At 42.5% G+C, this 20,772-nt stretch overlaps 1 protein-coding gene across 1 annotated transcript in view; it reads left to right on the top strand.

Moving 5' to 3' along the window:
- Nucleotides 1-20,772, top strand: part of SENP5 (SUMO specific peptidase 5) — a 74,903-nt gene that overhangs the window by 12,941 nt on the left and 41,190 nt on the right. Inside the window, exons 2-3 of the mRNA XM_068953922.1 lie at nt 14,266-14,453; nt 18,416-18,565. The gene's annotated coding sequence lies outside the window, so the exon portion shown is untranslated. The remainder of the gene's footprint in view (nt 1-14,265; nt 14,454-18,415; nt 18,566-20,772) is intronic.

Genomic DNA, 20,772 nt, shown 5'->3' with positions numbered 1-20,772 from the left:
TTCTCGGCAAGTTCTCTTGTGGAAGGAGTCCTTCCTCAGTTCCCTCCATAAAACTCTACTCGTGTCTGGGGGAATTAGGGCTGCTTGCCACATCTGAATATCTGCCCCTGAGTGCTTAGGTCTTTAGTTGTATGTAGATTTACTGTAGAGAAGCTATTTGCTGCACACACCTACCTTGAGACACTGCACTGGAAAACTCTTCCCAAATTACACCATAGTTTCCCTCTGTGAAACTGAGATAATAGGTTCTGTCCCTCCCTTGATTAGAAGGCGTTTTTCAAGAGCAGCTCCATCGAGTGAGCTGTCTCCAGTCTCCTCTTCACCTCATCCCAGCTCCTTGTGGTGTCACTGAAGAAGTACCCGCTGTTTTCAGCGAGAGCTGGATTGGACTCCAGGCTGCTCAGAAGAGGCGGGGTCCTCAACTTATTGTTGTTACCAACAGGCAGAACAAGGTACAAGGCTGTGTGAATCTAAATTTTATAAGAAGTGACGAAGGAAGCATTTATGTCAGAGAAACTGGGTAAAGCCTGAAAATGATCTGACAGTTTTTAAAGACTTCTCACTACTGTCTTAAAATCACAGAGGAAAACCCAATGGCTACCAGGCCTTGTGGTCTGTGTCATTTTTGTCCGTATGATGAATTAAGCCTCCACACCAGCAGCATCCATCTTCATTCACAGCTGCATGGTACTTGCTGAATCCTTGTGCAATCTTTCTGGTGCGTAATTTGGAAGGGTTTGTTATATGTCAAGTCTGCTTGACGTTCATGCAGTTAAAACATTCAGACTTGTATCACACCCCCACAGCGCCCAGGAGGTGTAGGAGAAGCTTGACTTTTTAGCCACTATGGCTGTTCAGCCTCAATTCTAAACAGAGCTGAGGCTCAGCCCTGGTACAAGGTCTCTATTCACACTCTCTGAGTGTAATGCAGATCTTGAGCACAACTTTTCTGAGGCTTAGATATGTGGATACTCAGAACTTTTCAGTTTATGCATTCAAGAATATCTAATTGCATAAAATGCCCAAACTTTGTATAGGATTTTAAAACACTGTTGCTTTTTACTTAGTAGCACAAAAAGTATACAAATCTACAAAAAAAAAAAAAAACTACTACAACAAACACAGAATTTTCCTACATTTTCCTGCCTCTGTTTCTTAGCCATCTTGGACATTACTCTGAGTTGATCACTTTTCTTTGCAGTTCATCATACGACTTTTGAGCCCTGAAGTCTTCTTTGGCAGGTACCTCAGCTAAACCAGACTGTGCCTGCTGGAAAGGCATCCCTTCTTTTTCCCCGTCTTCTGCCAGAAGTCTCTCGTGTGTTGCTGCAAGTTCGGTTCTATCTCCCAAAGACTGATATATCTTGATTTATGGGTTTGGTTTTGATAATTTTCTCTGCTGCAAACACCAGTCCTCTGTACAAGAGCTGGAAGAAGTGACTTTTCCTGCTCCTTCTTACCTTCTTCCAACGTCCACTATCAGTCAAACCACAGTCATCAAAGACAATTACTTTATAGGGTTCCTAATCTGGTAGGTGCATGCCAGAGGTTCTGTTACTAAGGGCAGTCGTTCATACATGTGATGCATTCCATGATATAGCAATTTGCACAGTGACAACTTATCAACATCTGCATGAATGTCTAGATCACACACACACAGATTCTCAAATCACTGCAGCTCTCATATTTGCAGCCTCTAGTCAGTAAAGCTCCCTGTGTTGTAGGTGCGAATCATGATCCTGCAGTACCTCCTGAAACAGATAAGCCTCCTTCCATTGGTCCTTCCCTGTTTTCTGATGCAAAGTCATAAAACTGGAATTAAAATTCATCCTGCTGCAGCATGTGGTGGGTTCCCTCTCAACAGTTTTCTGAGTGAGAGCAGCAAGTGTGAAGGTGTTGAAAAGCAGCCTGCAGTGCACCATGTCAGCTGTAGCTCTCTAGCAGGAAACACTGCTGTAGCAAGATCAAAACTGATATTAGCATGGTGTCTGGGGCAATGTTGCCTGTTTGTTTTGTTCTGTTACAGAACTCGCTATTCTCTTGCTTCATTGCTTCAGCTATAGAAGACTGGCAGCGGCAACCATCATTATTGTTATTAAGGGACAGTCAATTGTGCTTCTCCGTGGAAAACTGGATTCTTGACAAAATCGTGTTGCTTAAAGTTTTGTCTGTTGGTGGGAAAACTTCACTTTTTAATGAAAAATTATTTAAACAAAATAATTTTGCCTGAAACTTTTAGAAATGATTTCTTCAGGGCAATGTTGTTAGTTTTTATAGGACATAGGGACAGATGTGTTTATATTTTCTGTCTCTTTTTATGGGTTACTATTATAGCACTGACTCTTGTGGTTGTTCAGAATACTGTTCAAGTGCCAAAGAATGAACAGAGGGCCAGTATCTATTTCACGCTTTTATCAGTGTAAATCCATGCTAGCGCCACTGAAATCAAAGGAGGTTTTTTGTAAATATGTCAGTCTAACTACAGGGCTTGTTAACTGGCCGAGCATTAGGGGCAGAGCTCCCTAGCAGAGACATGGCTTATATTGGCAGAATAATAGTAAACTTTTGCCAGTACACTTCAAACTAGTTCCCCACATACTGGAAAAACTACATCTGGGAGAAAACTGGAGTTACTGCTGACATTGCTTTTGTCAGAAGAAGAGAAAGATCTAGCCTCTGACTGATACGCTCATACCAACAGGCGTGTCACGCAGACGAGGGCTGAGACGTAGTATCTGGTCCTGAATGCCTCCTGCCTAGCCCTCCAGAGTGTTTTTCGCTATTGTTGCTCACTTGTAGTGGAAGCAAGTAACACCACTCCCCACCTCCATGGACACTTGGGTCCAAATTATGAAGTTGCAAGCTGATTTGGTAGGTAAAGTAGGTCCCTTTATTAATCCAGGATTTTGTATGTGAATGGTGAGGTTCATTGCTGTGACCTGCTAACAAAATAATGGTCTATCTTCTTTGTGATAAGCCACAGAGCCCTAGAGGCACTCCTGGCACCTTCCAAAGTGCAATCTCAGGTGCGTGTCAGCCCTGATTAAATAGAAGCTTTATAGAAAGCGGTTTGGTCCTTGATTATTTCAGAAGCACCAGTAGTCAACTGGTAGGAACTGGATCACTTGAGCTGTCAGCTGGGTGATTTAGAACAACTCCTATAGGGAGTAATGAAGGTTGTGATAAACTGCAGTGTAAGAAGCCAGTAAATAACCTTTACAGTATGACTGTATTTGGAAACACTTAATAATGGCAACTAGTGTCACAGATCTTATTGAAATGTGCTTTCCAGAGATATATATTAAAATGGACGTAATGGGTCTAAACCATTCTCTGGGAACTCAGGTGAAATCGATAGAAAAACCTTAGGGTTGATTTAAAAAAGGAAAATGCCATCAGTAGTGTTACATTTTTATTGATAACATGAAACAATTAACTCCTTTGGAGAAGAGGAATAGATATGTTTATGTTAATGCTGATTTATTACTTTATTCCTTCTATAACACAGAACAAGACTTCCAAATCATAGCTTCCATTTGTTCTTTTATCTTGGCCTATTTATCAGCTCTGCTTATCATGAAGCCCACACAAAAGAGGAGAGACATTTATTATGTTCTTTCATTTCACAATGCATAATTCAAATCTGGAAATATTGTTTTCCTGAAGAAATACACATATATTTTTAATACTTTTTCTCTAGTTTTATTTTCAATAGATTATTCAAAGGATTGGTCACATTTAGCAATTTATTTTTATTGTTTTTAAATTCAACAAACTGTTGAAATTAATGTCCAGTGGAAAATTAAATCTCATATTCTGGTAGTAGATGAAATGAGATTCTTACTTAAAGCTATATACCAGATTCCTTTTTATGCTTTCAAGTGGCTTCTATCAGTCTACCTTCTTTGCTATGCCAACAAAATTTTCCAAGTAAATAGTAGAAGTCACCCTGAAATACTAGGTGGCTTTGGCATGCCGTACAATGGATGCTAAACACTGGACAGGTGCATGTATTGACTGTAGTTAGAATTTGATTTGATGACACTCGGCATATCCATTCGTGTGGAGATTATGTTCTGGAAGATCTCTTTGCACAAGTTTAGGGCTCTTTTCTCTGCTTCCCTGCACTTGGGGCACTTAGAGAGGGCAGGAAGCCAGCATTTTAATTTGTTGGCACCTGCACTGACCAGGGTGCCCGACTGTGACATGCTGATGGATGACAGAGGACTGGCTGTGTGCAGAAAGATCAGGCCTGATCCTGTTCCGGTTATGGCTGGTGCCCAGGCTCGCTTTGACTTCAGAGCAGGAGCTCCAGCCTGCACTGAAGTGAGTAGGAGCTCTGGATGTTTGAGAGATGACTGTGTGGCTGTGAGTACTCCTTGATCTCTGTGGCATTTGCTTTCTCCTGTCAATCAGCTGTGTAAATCCTTTGCAGGCCTTGTTTATGTGAGAAATTATTTACTGGAGTGAACTTATCACTAGTGAAAGGTCTTGATTTGACTGCCTCACAGGCATAGTGACATCCAGTGCACTGTTTAGCTCACAGATGCTTTGGTGTATACTGTGATGATGTTAGCGATTTACATGATGCTGGGCCCTTGCATTTCCTGTTGAGTTTTTGTCTCTCTTTGCAATGTCTGTGGTGAGGCACAGAGCCATGGGAAGTGCACAAAACCCCATGTAAGAGGTAATGTGGGGTGAGGGTTGTTACGTTGCAATGAATCTACAGTAAGTATTGAAACGCCTTCACTGTGCAGAGGAGAGATTTCAAAATCTGAGGTATTAGAAATGTGTAATAAAGAGTAAATAGTAGGAGGGTCCTGGCATGAAGGCTTGTGAAGTGGGTCGGGGGCTGCTGGGAGGGTGGAAGACCAGTTGGTGCCCTGCTTGTTCTCTGCCTTCTGAATTTCTAGAAGACAGCTGAATTTTGGGAATGTGATGGGCAGCTGTGTGACCCCTCACTACAGCTCTCTGATTTTATCTTACAAGTCCTAGTCAACTTCTAACTGAACACTATAAAACTGTTCTTTTCAGCGAATAGACAGTATCATTAGATGATATCCTGGGTGAACTTTTGTCTAGGAGCAGTCTGGGATGCTTTGATGAGTGTTTTCTTTTTTCCTTTTTTCCCCTTAGAGGAGTCCTAATTTGTCAAAACGGAAACCATTCATAAAACAGGATCCTTTTTCTCCGCTCTCGCAGTGCAACTAAAGCATGGAGCTGCTCTTTCAGAATGTGCGTGACAGGATATTTTGACGTTTTTGAAACAGAAATCTTCCTAATTTTATTTCAGTTGAGACAACTGTATACTTTGAAGTTTTAGGAAATGGAGATCAGAAAATTTGAGTGAAAAACATGAAAATAGAAACTGAATGTTTAAAAATAATGACAACAAAACACTCTGAGTGACCCAAACTGAAAGTTTTGTTCAGCTCTCAGGTTCTGAGTTTTTAGTATTTGACAGCAACACAGATACGAAGTATTGACAAAGTTGCATTCTTAGATTAGACCAGACCTTCCTCTTGCCCTGCCACAAGCATGTAAAATTCTGCAGTAGCAAAATCTTCCCTGAGAAATAGGATATAGATTGGGGTCCAGGGTATATTCTGACATTCCTAATAATTTTGTGAAGTGGCAAATTTTTCCTATCTGTCCATTTTTGCCTCCCTTGAACTACTGCAAATAAAGGGGAGACCAGTGTTTAACTTTGTGCTACCACTTTCTTTGGATCAAATGCCTGAAAGACTTCTTGTAGGTGCACGATGGGACTCAGATATTAGTAGTATATATATCACATTTATAAGAATGTAAGAGAATAAGAGTAGAGCAGAAAACTGGCAATTGCAGTCCTTTCATTCTGCATCCATCCATTCAGTTTCATTCTGCATCCATCCATTTTATTATCAGACTGTTATTATTATTATTATTATTATTGTCCCTTTTGAGAAATGGGCTGTTGCGGGTCTCCTTTGCCCAAATCTTTCTGTGGTGGTGCTGCAACCCACTGAGCCAGCCCAGTGCCTGACCAGCCTGTGTTCCTGAGTTGCTGTCGGAGCGCCGAGCCCGGGGCCTGCCCCTCGCCAGGCCGCACAGCGGGTTTTGCCGCTGCCTTTACGCAGAGCTCTGGAGTGGATGTACAATGTCCTAGCACAGAGACGTGCTGCTCAAACCAGTGAGGATGTACTTGCAAGCCCCCCAAAAACCTGTACACAGGTGAAGTAACGCAGTTATCCACCACTTTGGACTGTGCTGTCATTCTGTATCAAGACGAATTAGTGTACTCGGAAGCAATCAGAAGTAATTACTCTTGAAGAAACAATAGGCGTCACTCTGTGGCTTCTATCTGACAGCTAAAGAACTTGGCTTCCTGTGAAAAAACCCATACAGCTTAATCTTCTTGTGTCAGATCATATTTCCCTGTCTTCTCTTGGTAAATGTTTACATTGCTGCAGTAAAAGGGGCACTGTGTGATCTCGGCTAACACACAGTCCCCTGACTGTGTGTTTAGAGACGGTAATGGGATCCAGCATCTTTCAGCTATCGTTCTCAAAATGAATGCCGAGAGGGTTTGCAGGTACTGGAGAGCCCCCCTGCAGGGGCTTGAGTGGTCCCATTTTCAGGAGTAAATCCTAGTTCTATGAAGCCAGCTCCTACTGTTACATTACTGTGGCATAGCAGTGATAGGAAATAAGTGTGGAAACCTGGCTATTCTTTTGCTCTTCGGGGAAGACCCTAAAGGATGTTCCAACTGATTAATTTTAAGAGTGTAGATAGTCACACGGAACCGTCTTTTGCCACCCCTACTGCTGCATTTACATTCTGATCACCTGCTTGTCATTTTTAGGGGTTGCCTTAAAGAACTAACCCTTCCTGAGGGATCCACTGGGATCCTCTGAGTGTTACGCAAATCTAAATTCAGTTTGTAAGTGGAGCCTGTGTTTGAAATGCTCCAGAAAAGGTAAACTGCAGGATTCACCCTAGTGAAGATGAAGCCAAGAAGGGGCAGACTGAGTGAGATACTGGTGAGCTCTATACTCATAGTGATTATCATCAAGTGCACCCCTTTCTTAGGCAGTAAAGTAGAAGCAGTCTACTCTCTCCATTTTCCAGTTCTGGCAAATACTATTATCTCCGTACCTCTATTTTATTAAACTGACTGCTGTCATTACTGATGCTGTCACGAGAGGATTGTTTCAGCCTTTCATAACTTATCTTTGCAGTAGTTTCTGAGAAAGGATGGCCGAATGATGACAAAATGATCTTGTGGCTAACGCAGTGAAGTAGTGGATAGGAAATCTGGATTCATTTCCTGGCTTTGTTTTGGATGTCCTGTGTGACTGAGTACACAGTTGCCATTCACCTCAGCATTCCTCTACATCAGATAAAAGTAAGAGCATTTCCCTACCATCAGAAGATGATTGTGAGGATATCTTCGTTGGTGAGAGACTGAAATATTCCATGTTATTGGGTGTTTGGAAGTAAAATAGAGATAGAATAGAGTTTAATACTCTTTCTTAAATAGGTTTTACTGTATCTGTGAGAGCTAACAGTGAGACAAGATTTTTGAGGGGAGAGTCTCTTTGATGAGACCCTAATTAGTCTTTTAAAAGATCCCACAATTCTCAATAAACCTTATCTTGCTTGATTTCCTCATTAGGAGGGTGGTGTAGCACTGGAGCAGGTCACACAAAGGTTGTGAAGTCTCCATCTTTGGACCTTTTTAAGAGTCAGTCAGGCCAAGTCCAGCTTTGAATGGGAGGTTGGACTGAGGCCCTCCAGAGGTCCCTTCCAACCAACGCTTCTGTGATTCTGTGATTCTAGTTAGGTTTGTCCTTCTAAACTATTACATGGAAGTAACAAAAGTTATGTTAGGAAATGTTTGCATCCTTGGGTAGTGGAAGCAAACAAGACTAAGAGTTTATTACTAGTTTGTTACTAGTATTAAGTAAATATTCTAACAAAAGCAAACTCTTTGTGGTTCTTATGGGAGTAGCCTTGCTTTCTGGCTCTCTCGAAGCGAGGTTAAGGAAAAATATTAGATTAGAGTAGGTATACTATCTACCCTTCATATGAATTTTTATATTACACCTATTGGTTATGTGTATTACATAATACTTCATTTATTTGATAACATCATACTTACATCACTTCTATATAATAGCAAGGCGAAAAATTGTCAGGCATTAACTTTACAAACACGTTGAAAAATACAGTGTAAGTATGTCAGTGTCTAATGAAGACACTTGAGACTAAAATATCTTTCTTACCTACAAACATTTCAAACTAACACATGAACGTGCTACAGAGTTAATAGCTCTTGCTGTTCCACTAATGGAAAGTATTTGCTCTCTCTTATGAAAAAGATAAATCATTATTCAGTTATTTCTCTCTTATGTTCAAGGTCCAAATACTCTTATCTCTGTAATAGAAACCAGCAGAACTAAATTAGTCCTCTCAAAACCCAAAGTGGCTTCTGTGTATACTCCTCTAGCTATTAGTGCTAAAAGCTCTCACATAAAGAAAAAAACTGTAGTGTAGTAAAAACAGGAGGTTCTCATTTTATATTCTTATGTTTACTACTTATTACTATTTCATGTACATGAAATGGTATAAAAAGATACTGTATGTGTATATTTACAAGGGTACACAATGTGACAAAGTCTGTGTGTTCTATTAGCAGGCTTGTAAATCCTGGTTTCGTCTGCGGAAGCAAATTGTGGCATTTGCATCTGTCATCGATATGTATACGCAAAAGGCATGATTGGCAAGTGCCAGGAATTAGGAGGATGAAAAACACAGAAAGTCAAAGCACTGAGTGGATGTTCGTTTGTCACAGCTTATTCCTCCTGTCATCTTGCAATCACCGTTTTACATCCATATTAAATACCTTAATTCTCCACTCTTGATGCTTTTGTCACGAAAAGAGTGTCATAGCTGTAGTAAACAATAATCATTTTCCTTTGATGTTCGTCTGGGGATGTACATGTTCTTTTTAAGCACAAAGGACTGGCTTGTTCCTCTGTGTGTGCGTGTACTGGGAGAAAATGGAAGGAACCTCCGCAGTCCCTAATGTTCCTGCTGGGTATTGACTGGGTGCCTTGTTCCCTCCTAGCCATGGCCTCCAGGAGGTGGGAGAGAAGAGGTGCTATGACAGCACCATCTTTGCTGATATTCTGGGAGCTCCAGAGCTGAATGTGTGAGCTGCCATAGCATGAACTCCAACGCCATGGCTCCCAAGTGGAACTGCAGTAGATTTGTATCATTGGTACCTCAGAGAAGGGGCTGGTAATGCACTGCGCATGGCAACCATGACCTCTCTTTTCCCCTCAGCTACAAGAACTCATGAAATGCAGGGAGAGGTGCACACTATGCTGTCCCATGAAGTACTCAAAGGGGAGCTTTTTTCCTGGGCATATAGATGCCTAAGGAGGGAGACAAGACTGTAAGAGAGGCCTGCTATAGGGTTGAATCAAGACTCAGCCAGGTCCGAGGTCCCGGGAAGGTATAGTGTCACAAGTCTGGACGAGGGCACGCTGTGGCTGGACTGTGAGACATAGCTGTCTCCTGTATCTCATACAGCCAATTATCCCTGTGGGGACTGTGGAGGGCAGCATTTGGCTAAGAGGCAGAAAATCAAGCAGAAGTACCAGTTCAGAGTAGCTGCAGTCAACATACACGATGTATGTATGGCACAAGGTGATCCACTGCTCCAAGTAATCTTTTTCTATTAGTTTAGATGTGAGAAATTTTTGCTTAATGCTATGGCTCATTGCTTGAACTGGTGATTAATACCAAATCACAGTACACGGTGATTAATACCAAATCCATTCTTTTAGCATGGATTGCTTTTTTTTTTTTTTTTTAAGGTGAACCAAATAGCCTGATCCCAGTTTCAAAATGCAAACGTCGGTGGAGGGTGCTGTCCTGGCCAGACGAGCCTGAACTGATTCTGGAATGGTATTTGAACACAGAAACCCATGTTACTCTCTCTGTTCTGTAGAGGCCCTCGCACTATGCTTTTGGGCATAATATCCAAAGACTGAATTAAGCAATGTAGCTAACAGCTGTCCCATGTCGTGTGCTGTCTTGTTCTCTGCTTAGGCAGGGAGCAGTGTGGCTTCCTTCAGCAGGGATTGTCTGTCTAAATGTATACTCTGCTCTGTTTTTATTTTGGAAAAGGAAAGCTCCAAGGTTATGTGCTTGGAGTTAAAAATGGAGGAGGTGTGATTAGGGACATCGTCTCATTCCCAGTCACGTGTATGTACATGTGTGTACATGTATATGCCCATGTCCCTCATCACCCCTGGAAACTGGGGATGCTCCATGTCTCTGAAATGCAAGCTATTCCTTTAGGTGGCCATCAGAGGTCAGGGCTGCCTTTGAAGGGAAGTGGACTTAACCTTATCTCTGACTAATTAGTTGTCTCCTTTGTAATAAGGAGAGACCCGAGATCAGGTGATAAAACTGGCTCTGCTGAGTCAGAGCAAAGCTGCTATCTAACCTGGTGTCCTGTCTTTGGGAGTGCAAGTAGTGGAAAGATATCAAAAGACCATAAGAGGCACAAAGGCAGAAGTCCTTTTTCTAATATGCCCTCCCAGCTTCTGGCATTTTGCATGGAGGCACTTCCTGAGTTGCAGGCAGCGTCTGAACTGCTGTATTTAATAGCTGTTGGTGGATCCCCACAAATTTATCTAAACTGTTTCAAACCATTTATTCCTCTACATCAGTGATCTCCATATTCAACTACTCATTGTGTGAAAAGTGCTTTTCTTTTTTAGATATGCTATCTGATAATTTCATCTGATGTTATAAAGGGCAAAGAGTAATTATTCCCTATTTATTTTCTCCATCTCATCCATGTTGAACACCTCAATTACATCCAAGTTCAGTAGTCTCTTTTATCAGTGAATGAGTCCTTGTCTGTGAGGTCTCTTCACTTACAGACGCTGTTTGGTTCCTCCGATCACCCTCTTTGTTGTTCTTGCTGCCTGTCCTAACTCTACTACATCTTTCTGAGATGGCGTGACCAGAATTGCAAGCAGTGCTTAAGACAAGGGCATACCAGGGATTGACAAAATTGTAAAATGATATTTTCCATTTTGTTGTCTCTTCCTTTCCTGGTTGTTCCTCGCGCTGTGTGAGAGTTAACAAGCAGCTCTATTGTTAGAGGACCCTACAGGAAGAGCCCCTCAGGCTCCTCCTGGAGAAAGGACCTAGGTCCTTTCTCACCTAACAGACATGAATTATCTGTTTAATTTATGTTGGATGGTTTGATTTTGAGGAATTAACTTCCTCCCTGAAAAAAGATGTCGGATGAGATTTTCAGTTGAAACATGTAAGGACAGATTGAGAGATCAGTGTTGATAGCAGTGCAAAGCTGTGTACTTTGAACCTTCTTTCTTGTTGCTCTGCTCCACTGTGTATCTTGCCTACAGGATGAAGTTTGGGGGCAGGACTGGGAAGACTGCCTTATCCAGAAACTGCCAACCAGATTGTTTCCCTTGGATCAGGCCCTATCTCAGCAGATATGTCCTTGACTTTTCACATGCAAAAGAAGCACTTTAATAAAAAAAACAAGATACTTCCCAGAGTCCCACAGCTTGCATTTTGAACTATCGCCCCTAACAAGGGACCTTAAAACTGACCCCGAGATGTTAATTTAACCATTACAATTCCATTAGTCTAATTTGTCATGAAACATCTTTAACTAATTACCTGCATTTGTAAGTTATTCCACATGTCATGAGATAAGAAATGTAGCAAGTCATAGGTCACTGCTTTAGGCTGCCATCACATAACACAGACCCTAGATGAAAGAGAATTTGGAGTTGATAGCAGGAATCTAAATGACAGATACTCAATCAGTGCGAGGGAGCTATGGCTGTAATGTAAAAATTGGACTGTTGTTTTAGAAGTGGTGTTTTGGAAAGGATAGGGCATGCCCTCATTAGCAGAAGAAGGTCTAAGCAGACTGAGCATAATGCAGTCCCTATAGGCATTTATCTTGAAGGTGGTAATTTGATAAATACAGGCCCCTTCTAAAGCCATTTGCTAAATTTGGCAGGCAATAGTATTAAACATTTATGACGGAATATGGAACTGTCCCTATTCAAAGAGACCTGATTATGTCCTGAATGTTACTTAAAAAGCTCATTTGGGAACTGTTGTTGGTTTCTTCACATGACAAGTGTTGAAATGAAGGGAAAGACCAATTAAGGAATCTGATTAACAGTTGCTTAAGATTTTCATTGGCTTAGTGTATTTGGATTGGGCTCTCTATTACTTGCTGGAGATCCGTCCATGAGTTTACAGTGGGATTTGCACCGTGATGCATGCCACAAACACTTCTCTCTCTAGATTTAGGCAACTATAAACTTCCCTTCATTTCTCTTGTTGCAGTGCAAGTAACACTGCTCTAGAGACTAAGTGAAGAGAACGACTTTGTATGTGATTAAAGAAAGATGAAACATTAAGAAAATTTCTTCTTTCTTGTTTCCGTTTCTTTCTCCACTGAAGGAGGAGGGAGGGAGGTATTTGAGGGAGATTCCTCCCCATTCCCCTCCCCCCCATTGTACAGAGAGTGTCATCACATTTTTGGCTGCATGTGCTGGGTGTGAGGGGTAATTAACCCCCCCCACTACCCGTCCGTCCCTTAGCTGATCCTTACCAGATAGCATTTGATCAATACAAAGGGCCAGGTAGGACACAGCTATGCTGAGCAGGCCGGCCTTACCTTTGTACTCCCTAAGCATGGGCTCTCTCAAAGCCATAAATCACAGCTACTCTAAATTGTAGAGGCTGCCAGCACATCAGAGGGCTGGAGCAGGAGCTCCTGGTGATCACAGCAGGGAGATGAGGATGAGGAAGCCCCCGACCAAGCTGTCTTTTCTGTAGTCAGGCCTTTTTCAGACAGCAAGGAACAGAGTGGACCTAGGAGTCTGTGCTCCTCTCACAACCACAAACCTGCTGCAGTGGCTTAACAGCACTCTGATGTTACCTACCATCCTCAGGAAAAGCTGAAATCCTCCTCTTTCTCCAGGCCTTAAGGCAGTCACTGAGATTAGGTGGAAACTTTCCTTGGTGATGTTTTACTGCAGACTTTATACCTCCCTACAAATACCTTTTCCTGACATAGCTGGGGGGAGAAGGGGCTAATTGATTTGTATCTCCCCGTTATCATCAGCCAGCACTGGGTATGCTCTGTCCTCTGAGAGGGGGAGCGGCTGCATCGCTGGACTGCCCCCAACCCCTGCCCCACAGCAGCAACGAGCCCTGCGCTATTGCACGGCCTGTTGGTGCGAACACCGTGGCACTTCCTTCTTTCCTATGTGGAAGTTCAGCTGTTATTTTTCTACTTGATATTCCTACAGATCTCCAGGTCTCCAAATCTTTAGCCTATCTGCAATGGGCATAAGGTATCTACCAGTATCTGCAATGGGCATAAGGTATCTACCAGTTTTGCGGTGAAAAATCACAGACAGTCCATCCCTTCAATGTCTTGCTTTTATCCTAAGCTGTGAAGGGAGGCCCTCCTGTGCTTGTCGGCTTTGCATTCTTGGTGTGTGCAGCATAGCTGGGTATTGAAGATTAAAGGTGAAGAGTTGAGCAGGGAAAAAAGTAGGAGCGAAGCAGCTGTTTAATGAGATAGAGCGGCTTTCCTCTTGAAAACTGCTTATCCATATCCTGCCTGTTGGTAATTGCAAAGAGCGTTTTCTTTATGGAGCATGTTAGCACTGTTTTCCCAGTTTAATATAGTTTACCCTTTTGCGGGATCATCTTTTCGCCTTGGTAGCCTTAAATCATTCTTGATTGTAAGCAACCCACACATATTTTTTCAAGCTGCTTAGTTCTGCCCTGTGCATCTTTTGCCTCATAGTTATGACAAAGTTCAAGTGTGCTGAGCGGTGAAAGCTTAGATGGTCTCAGCTGAGCGGTGAAAGCTTAGATGGTCTCAATCTATCCCTAACTTTAGGCCCATGTAGTCCCAGATTCCAGTGAAATCTGGAAACTCCTTTCCACCCAAAGCTGGCTCAGGCTGTAACAGAACCTGTAAAGTTGCAAATCCAAATATTGTAGAAATTACTTGCAATGCTAGGATGTGGTATGATGACAGTTAGGGCCAAACCTTGGAAAGATTAGCTTTTTGCTTGCTGTTTCAGCTTGCTCATGTCACTGACTGTCTTTTTTTCTGCTAGAGTTATTTTCATTTTTGCTGACTCCTACCTGTGCCTTGCTCTGTTTTTCATGTAGCTCCTTTGTCTCCAGGTGCCTCTAAGAATCTCGGGTGAGATACCTACACCGCTGCATCCCATCGCTCCATCAGTGTTGTCATTTGCTGGGATTCATCTCCAGAAAGAGACCTAGGAATCCATCATTACAGGATCTGTCTAAGCCTAGGGGAGCCAGAGGAGCGCATCATGGCAGCCAAGAAAGATCATTGGAAAACGGCGAGTGTATGTATGCTGCCACTGCACATACCACTCTATGGCAGGGCCCTGGCAGGGTACAACAGTTGCTGATGGAGAAAAGCAAGAAAAGAGAAAGGATGCATCTGTCAGGAAGAGATGTAGTAATGATGACTACTGCTTGGCGTGATAAAAAGCATGTGCTGCTCAGAGGTGTGGTCATGGACAGGTCAAATTGCCCTGATCTCTCCCCAGCTAGCTCCTGGAGGTCCTCCCACTGTGACTAATGTGAACAAACGTGATTCCTCATGTCACCTCCATGCAGTTGGGATCTACAGGATTGCAAATTAGGGATGAGAGCAGGGGCATTTCAGGGTGGGGAAAAGACCGATCTGGGATTTTTGTGATGCCAAAAGGTTTCTGATGTGGCTTGTACAGACATTGCTACCAGGTATAAATGATAGAAGGGGTTGGTGAAATGACAGGACCCTGGGCTTGGGACTAGGAGTGGTTTGCTCTGGGGTGAGGACTCCTAAAATGGGAGAGGCTTTGGGACCAGAGCGTGGAGAAGACGGAAGCCTTGGCTTGAACAGCTTCGTGTGAGTCTGTGATAGGAAGGGATAGTGGGTTTGAGCCCTGGGGCAGAAGAGAGAATCTGCCTCACAAGGGCAGATTGAAGGAACTTACTTTGGGAATATTCACAGGACTGTCCCTCCCCCATCCTGTGCACATGACTGCATGCAACAGTCATTTGTGCTGACAGAAAATTAGTAGCTCTGTTTTCTGCCCCACCTTCATCCCCTTGTCTTTTTACTTGTCCATATGGTATCAAATACCCTATGGCATCATATTATTAAAATAGGTGATTATGTAAAATGGATCCCTAAGGAAACCTAGTACCTGGACATAACACCAGGGCCAGTTCTAACTGATTAGGCAGCAATAAAAAATCTTCTTCTCTTTAGAATTAAAAATACTTTTACATTTTTTTCTTCTTTTCTAACGCTAGCTCCTTAACATTTTCCTCTCCAGGTAAATTGTGAAATAGAAGAGAGGGAGCTCAAGCCTAACAAAGAGTGCCTTGTAAAAGCCCTTGCAGGCTGTAGCTTTCTGGGCTTAAAAACCTCTGAAGACCACAAAATTTGTCCTCTGGTTTGCAGCACCCCTCCCCCTTCCATGCAGAGCACAAAGCCTTTGTGCATTTGTCTTCCAGAGCTGTGATTTCCACTTTCATTTTTATTAGCTGTGAATTTTCTCCCTTTCAAAGCAGAGGTTCCTCTTTTGGGAAAGTTTTGACCTTGCAAGTGCCCTGGGTTTAAATAGAGTGGAAATTCCTTGTTTTATTCTGTTTCTCCACTGCTACCTCCAGTTCATGATTTCTGCCCCTCTGTGGCCTCTGCTAATAGGCAGTGTGGCATGAATGTGGTGGTTTTCTCTCCAGTTCTAATGAAATGTGGCTGTGATTAGAGGCACATATAAGGATGTTGGAGGGACTGTAGGCCTCTCGCTAACACCCTTTCTTGCTATGTAGTGGAGAAGAGGTACCACTTTTCCCTTCTCCTCCATCAGCCTGGTTTTATTCAGCCTTTTCAATTACCAGCAAGTGATGGCATTACTGCCCCTGTTTCCTTGTCCCAGGGTTTAAAAGATACATTCAATGCCCATGTTAGCCCCTCTCCATTCTCAGTAGCACCTTTATGATGATATTGCCTTTCTAAGCGACAGTAATCCAGCCTCTTTTGGCTTCTTTCCCAGAGGTGCAGAGTTCTGAGGGGAAAGCTCAGTGAGGATATTTTCCCTTGATACTGGTGGGTCCGTGTCTCTAGGGCTGCTCAGTCCCTTCCCATTGCTGTCAGCCAAGTTCTAGTTACAGAATACAATCTTTATTTTTAAAGGAAATAAGAACGAAAAGAAAGAACCTAAACCAAAGTTACCTACATTTGCTGTCACAAGATACAAACAAGGTGGAGCTGCCCTGGCACTCATACTAATGATTAAAGGATAACAGGTTCTATAAAGAGAAATGCATGGTCTTCTCTAAGAGTGAATCTGCAGTGGAGCAGGAGGTACCATGTGTGTGGAGGGTCCAAGGAGTAGTTGGTGCCTGACAGTGACTGTACAGATAGCATCTGTGACAGCAGTCCTCAGAGCAGCATCAGGGACTCTGGCAGACCATAGCCAGAGAACTTCTCTACCTCATTATGTGCTGAAAAGCAACTAGTTTCTACTCATTAGACACTAATCAAGGTCACTCCGTAGTTACTGAATGCTGTGCATTCACAGCACTCTTGGCAGGAGGGCTTGCTCTGCTCCTGTGTGTTCAGCAAAAAAATAAAAATAAAAGGAGAAGAAGTCCTTTGGCCAGCCATCTGTTGGAGCACAGGCCGCAGACATAGTGTGGATGCAAATGCCTGGATGCATTTTGGAGGTGTGCCCTGTGACCCATCTTTCCATGGAGGAATTCACTGAGAAAATAGATTGCACTAGACTGCTCCTGCAACTGCAGTTAATCATGCCTTTTCTATATTACTGCTACAGGATTAACACAAACATTGCTCCTGTTTTCAAGCTGATCAAAGGCAGCAGCACATCTCTCTAATCTCCTGTTTCCCTGATCTCTTTAAAGTGTTTAAATGAATGGAGTGCTGATGAGCAAGGATGTGGTGCCAGCAGGGATGGTGTCATTGAATGCCTCGCTATTTATGCTGTTTAATGCCTGCGTGGCTTTATGTGTCCTGGGTGACTTGCTAACCATCTGGCATCCTCCACCCTTTCATAGGACAGACGGAGGTGTAGACAGCATCTTCATTTGTCTCCAGTCCAGAGAGTGACCGGTGGCAATAAAACAGCATAGTTCTGATGTGCCTGTTTCTACATAGCCTGCTCCTCCTCTCTCACTGGAGGAGGAAGCTTGCAGGCCATGGTTTGGTGCCCTTTGATACCAGGCAGCTTTGATGTGAATGAGCCATGGGCACATAACTGTATTTCTGTTGAATTAGTTGGCACACACAACCCGGATTTTTCTTCCAGCTGTGAAAGGAGGAACATATCGGATCTGCCTTAGCACCTGTTTGTACACAGTTAACTCGTCAAAGGGTTTCAGACAAGCTGAAACAGCCGAATTAGTGCATGTTGCATCAGCTCCTTGTCCAAAGAACCCTACATCTGGATTTACTGTATCATTGAATCACTGCCTGAATTTTTAGCTTTATTACTTTCACTGATCGCAAATAGTTGGGTTGTGTCCTCCAGTCTGCTAGGAAGTAGGCTGAGATCCCTCCTACTGCTTTCACGCTGCTGTCAGCTGGCCGTAACTTTCAGTCATTTTCTCCTTTGAGGCCAGATTGAAGTCAGTGACCTAGAAGTAAAATGCTCTGAAATGTGTTAGCGGGTGGTCCCTGGAGTTTTTCAGTCTAAGTTGGGATATTTTCTCAGCTAGCTCTCATGCATATCTTCCTGTGGCCATTGTACTGTAACTACCAACAGTCCTCTTTGGTAGCAGGTTTATTAATTTCTTTCTACTTTCTCCTATGTATAGCTGTTCAGATCACAACTAAATGAGGGCTTTCTTTAGTCTGTGGTGCAGTGGTCATGCTATCTACTATAAACCATTCATTTTCCATGATGACATTTTCAGACGTTATATTACAGATTCACTGACACTTCTGAAAGGAGGACAAACTGGAGTCTGTATTTGACACTTACTGCACTGGCTGTTAGTCATACAGCTGTGGGAGCGGACCCTGCAAATGCTCAAGACTGTGAGAGTATTTGCAGGAGTAAGGGCTAGTTATGTGTATAAGCATTTTCACCATCAGCCTTCATGTTATGGGATCAATCCTGGACCGAGCTGATTGTCTACTAAGAGGTGGTAGTACCAGTGATGCCACTGAGAGTTCATTTTATTCACATTTTATGGAGGTGCCCAGCTCACATTGTTGTTCCTTTAATGCAAACTGTTAATACAAATAAGTTATATCGCCTTTTTTTTTTTTTTTTTTTGCATTCAGATTCAAGGTCAGATCCAGTTGGCCAATCTGTGGAGGTACCTAATGAATTGCCAGCATCCCATAAAGTATACAATTTGAGATTAGAAACAGCACCACCTTATTACCCTGACAGTTGATTGCAAGTGGAAGTGCAGTGGAAGAAAGGGCAAGGTAATGTAACATGTGAGTGGAATAGCACTCAATCCATGCATTATGAAATTGTCATTCTGTGCCACTGTTCAACATAAATGGACTAATCTTCAGTTTGAAAATGAGGAGAGCCTGACTGTTAAAGAGTAGGTCATTTGGCTTCTGGCAGCAGCAGAAGATGCTGTAATATTAGTTATAAGAACTTGTGCATTCTTGGTAAAGGAGATAAAAATGATTGAATTGTACTACTTGCTTCTCTGTCTTCTGAAGTAATTCGTATTTGGACCTGTATTCATCTAAGTATTTGCATAATTCCCTAGGCCATTCTTATTCAGCCATGCATTTCAGCTTGTGCTTAAACTTAAGCAAGTGCTGAAGTTGCGTTCAGTTCCTGGGGCTTAAGCTTTGCTAGACAAAGTCTTGGCCATTAGTTCAAAATGTTTCAGTAGCTCCTGAGATTTCTATGCTGTAGCAAATGGAAGTTTGCTGTATTTGTTGTATTATGGGATGAATATTGTTTAATGACTCAGTAAGGTTAAGGGCGAACCTCTTGCGGCCCTGGAGAGGATCATTTTCTGTTGGAAATCTAAGAGCCAGAGAACTGGGAAGATGTCTCCTAAGAGTTCTAGGGACTCTGCAAAACTGGCAGTCACACTGGCTGCCTTCTTTCCACTGGATTTTCTTCAACGGGGATGAGTAGCACCAAGACGAAGATTTTGTTGGGCTCTTTGGGACATGGAATTCTTGAGGCCAAATTCCGCTCTTGCTCTTAATTATGCTTCCTTAATCCAGTGTAACTTGTTAACTTTGGTAGGGCTATGCCAGGTAGTAGCCATTGTCGACGTGAATTGTAGTGCAGTTTAAAAAAAAATCTGTAAGAAAACCCAGTATTGAAGAATATATTTCTGTCCAAACCTGGGACAGCTTGTGGGGAGAATTAATGCATCATAGGGGAAGTAGTGATGAAGTAGTGAGAGAACTCATGGGCCTTAGAGGAAAGCCTACAGTTTGCTGGTGAATTAAAAGAGTGGTGATGGCTAGAAAGTGGAGACTGCCACGAATTCCACTGTCTCTGTGATGGATGCAGGAACTTTTTGCAACGGGTGGAAGGGACTGCTGGAGCAGTAACATCTTAAATCCTCCTCCAGGGGTTCTCTAGAACTTGTGAGTCAGGTCATAAGACAAATGGAAGTTTTTAAATTTGGGTTGAACCCAATCTAAAATGAAATATTTGGTTACAGTTTTTGAAATAAAATACAATACAGGTTTTCTTTTTCCTTTAGAAAAAAATCATTTTCAAAGTTTTTGATAGAAAATCCCCTATAGAATAGATTTATGACCTGAAGTCTTGTTCACAGTGAAACTGGTGGGAATTTTGCTATTAACTTCCATGAAGCCAGAATTTCATTGTGATTTCCTTTGCAGCGGGAGGGATTGTGTGGCCCTTTATCTGGAGGTATTAATGTAGCTTCAAAGCTTCTTGGCCCACTTAAATAAAAAGTGTTCTTATATGTCTCATTGATTTGTCAGAGATCTTGTTCCATTGAAGGTAACACAATTTTAGCTTTGATCCCAGAGACTCACAAGGATCTTAGTGCATATTAGTTAAAATGGAAACCAGTAACACGTACTTCTAACATGCCAGTAGCAGAAGAAAGGTCAAACGTTCAGATTAGTGCTGTTCTTTGCTGGGATGTGTTCAGATCATTGCTGTAAAATATTTGTTCTGTGAAGGGGAATCGCTGCAGGTACCAGATGTAGGTGTTTACAGTGGGATCATATTTCTGTTTTAATGTAGTGCTGTACATCATACTGTCTCTGTTTGCTTGGTCTCAGTGCATACGATGATTCATCTACTGCAGAATTTTCCTGCCTGTACAGCAGATTTTATTAACCTCCAGAGAGGCCTGTTTGGAAGCTGATTTTCCATCCCAGATTGGGGTCCCACTGTTAAGAATCTTTTGTGAGTAAAGAGCAGTTCATTCCATTGCTGGCTGACTGGAGCCCTCCGTTACCTCTTCTTGCTACCTCTTACCTCTTCTGAGGCAAAGTGTCACCAACAGTGAGAGAGGGAAGAGAAAGGAGCAGAAGAATCAAAGCAGGGGGGAGGAACAAATATTTCTAAATTAAAAGGAGTGTTCCATGAACTGTTTTCATAAGATACACATATTTGGAAGTATGCTGAAATGTGTTTGGAATATTTTTGCTAAGCAACATTAAATGAAAGT

Source organism: Struthio camelus, chromosome 9 (assembly GCF_040807025.1).
Source record: "Struthio camelus isolate bStrCam1 chromosome 9, bStrCam1.hap1, whole genome shotgun sequence".
Taxonomy (NCBI): domain Eukaryota; kingdom Metazoa; phylum Chordata; class Aves; order Struthioniformes; family Struthionidae; genus Struthio; species Struthio camelus.
Note: the sequence above shows the minus strand (reverse complement) of the source record. Positions and strands in the feature narration are given on the sequence as shown.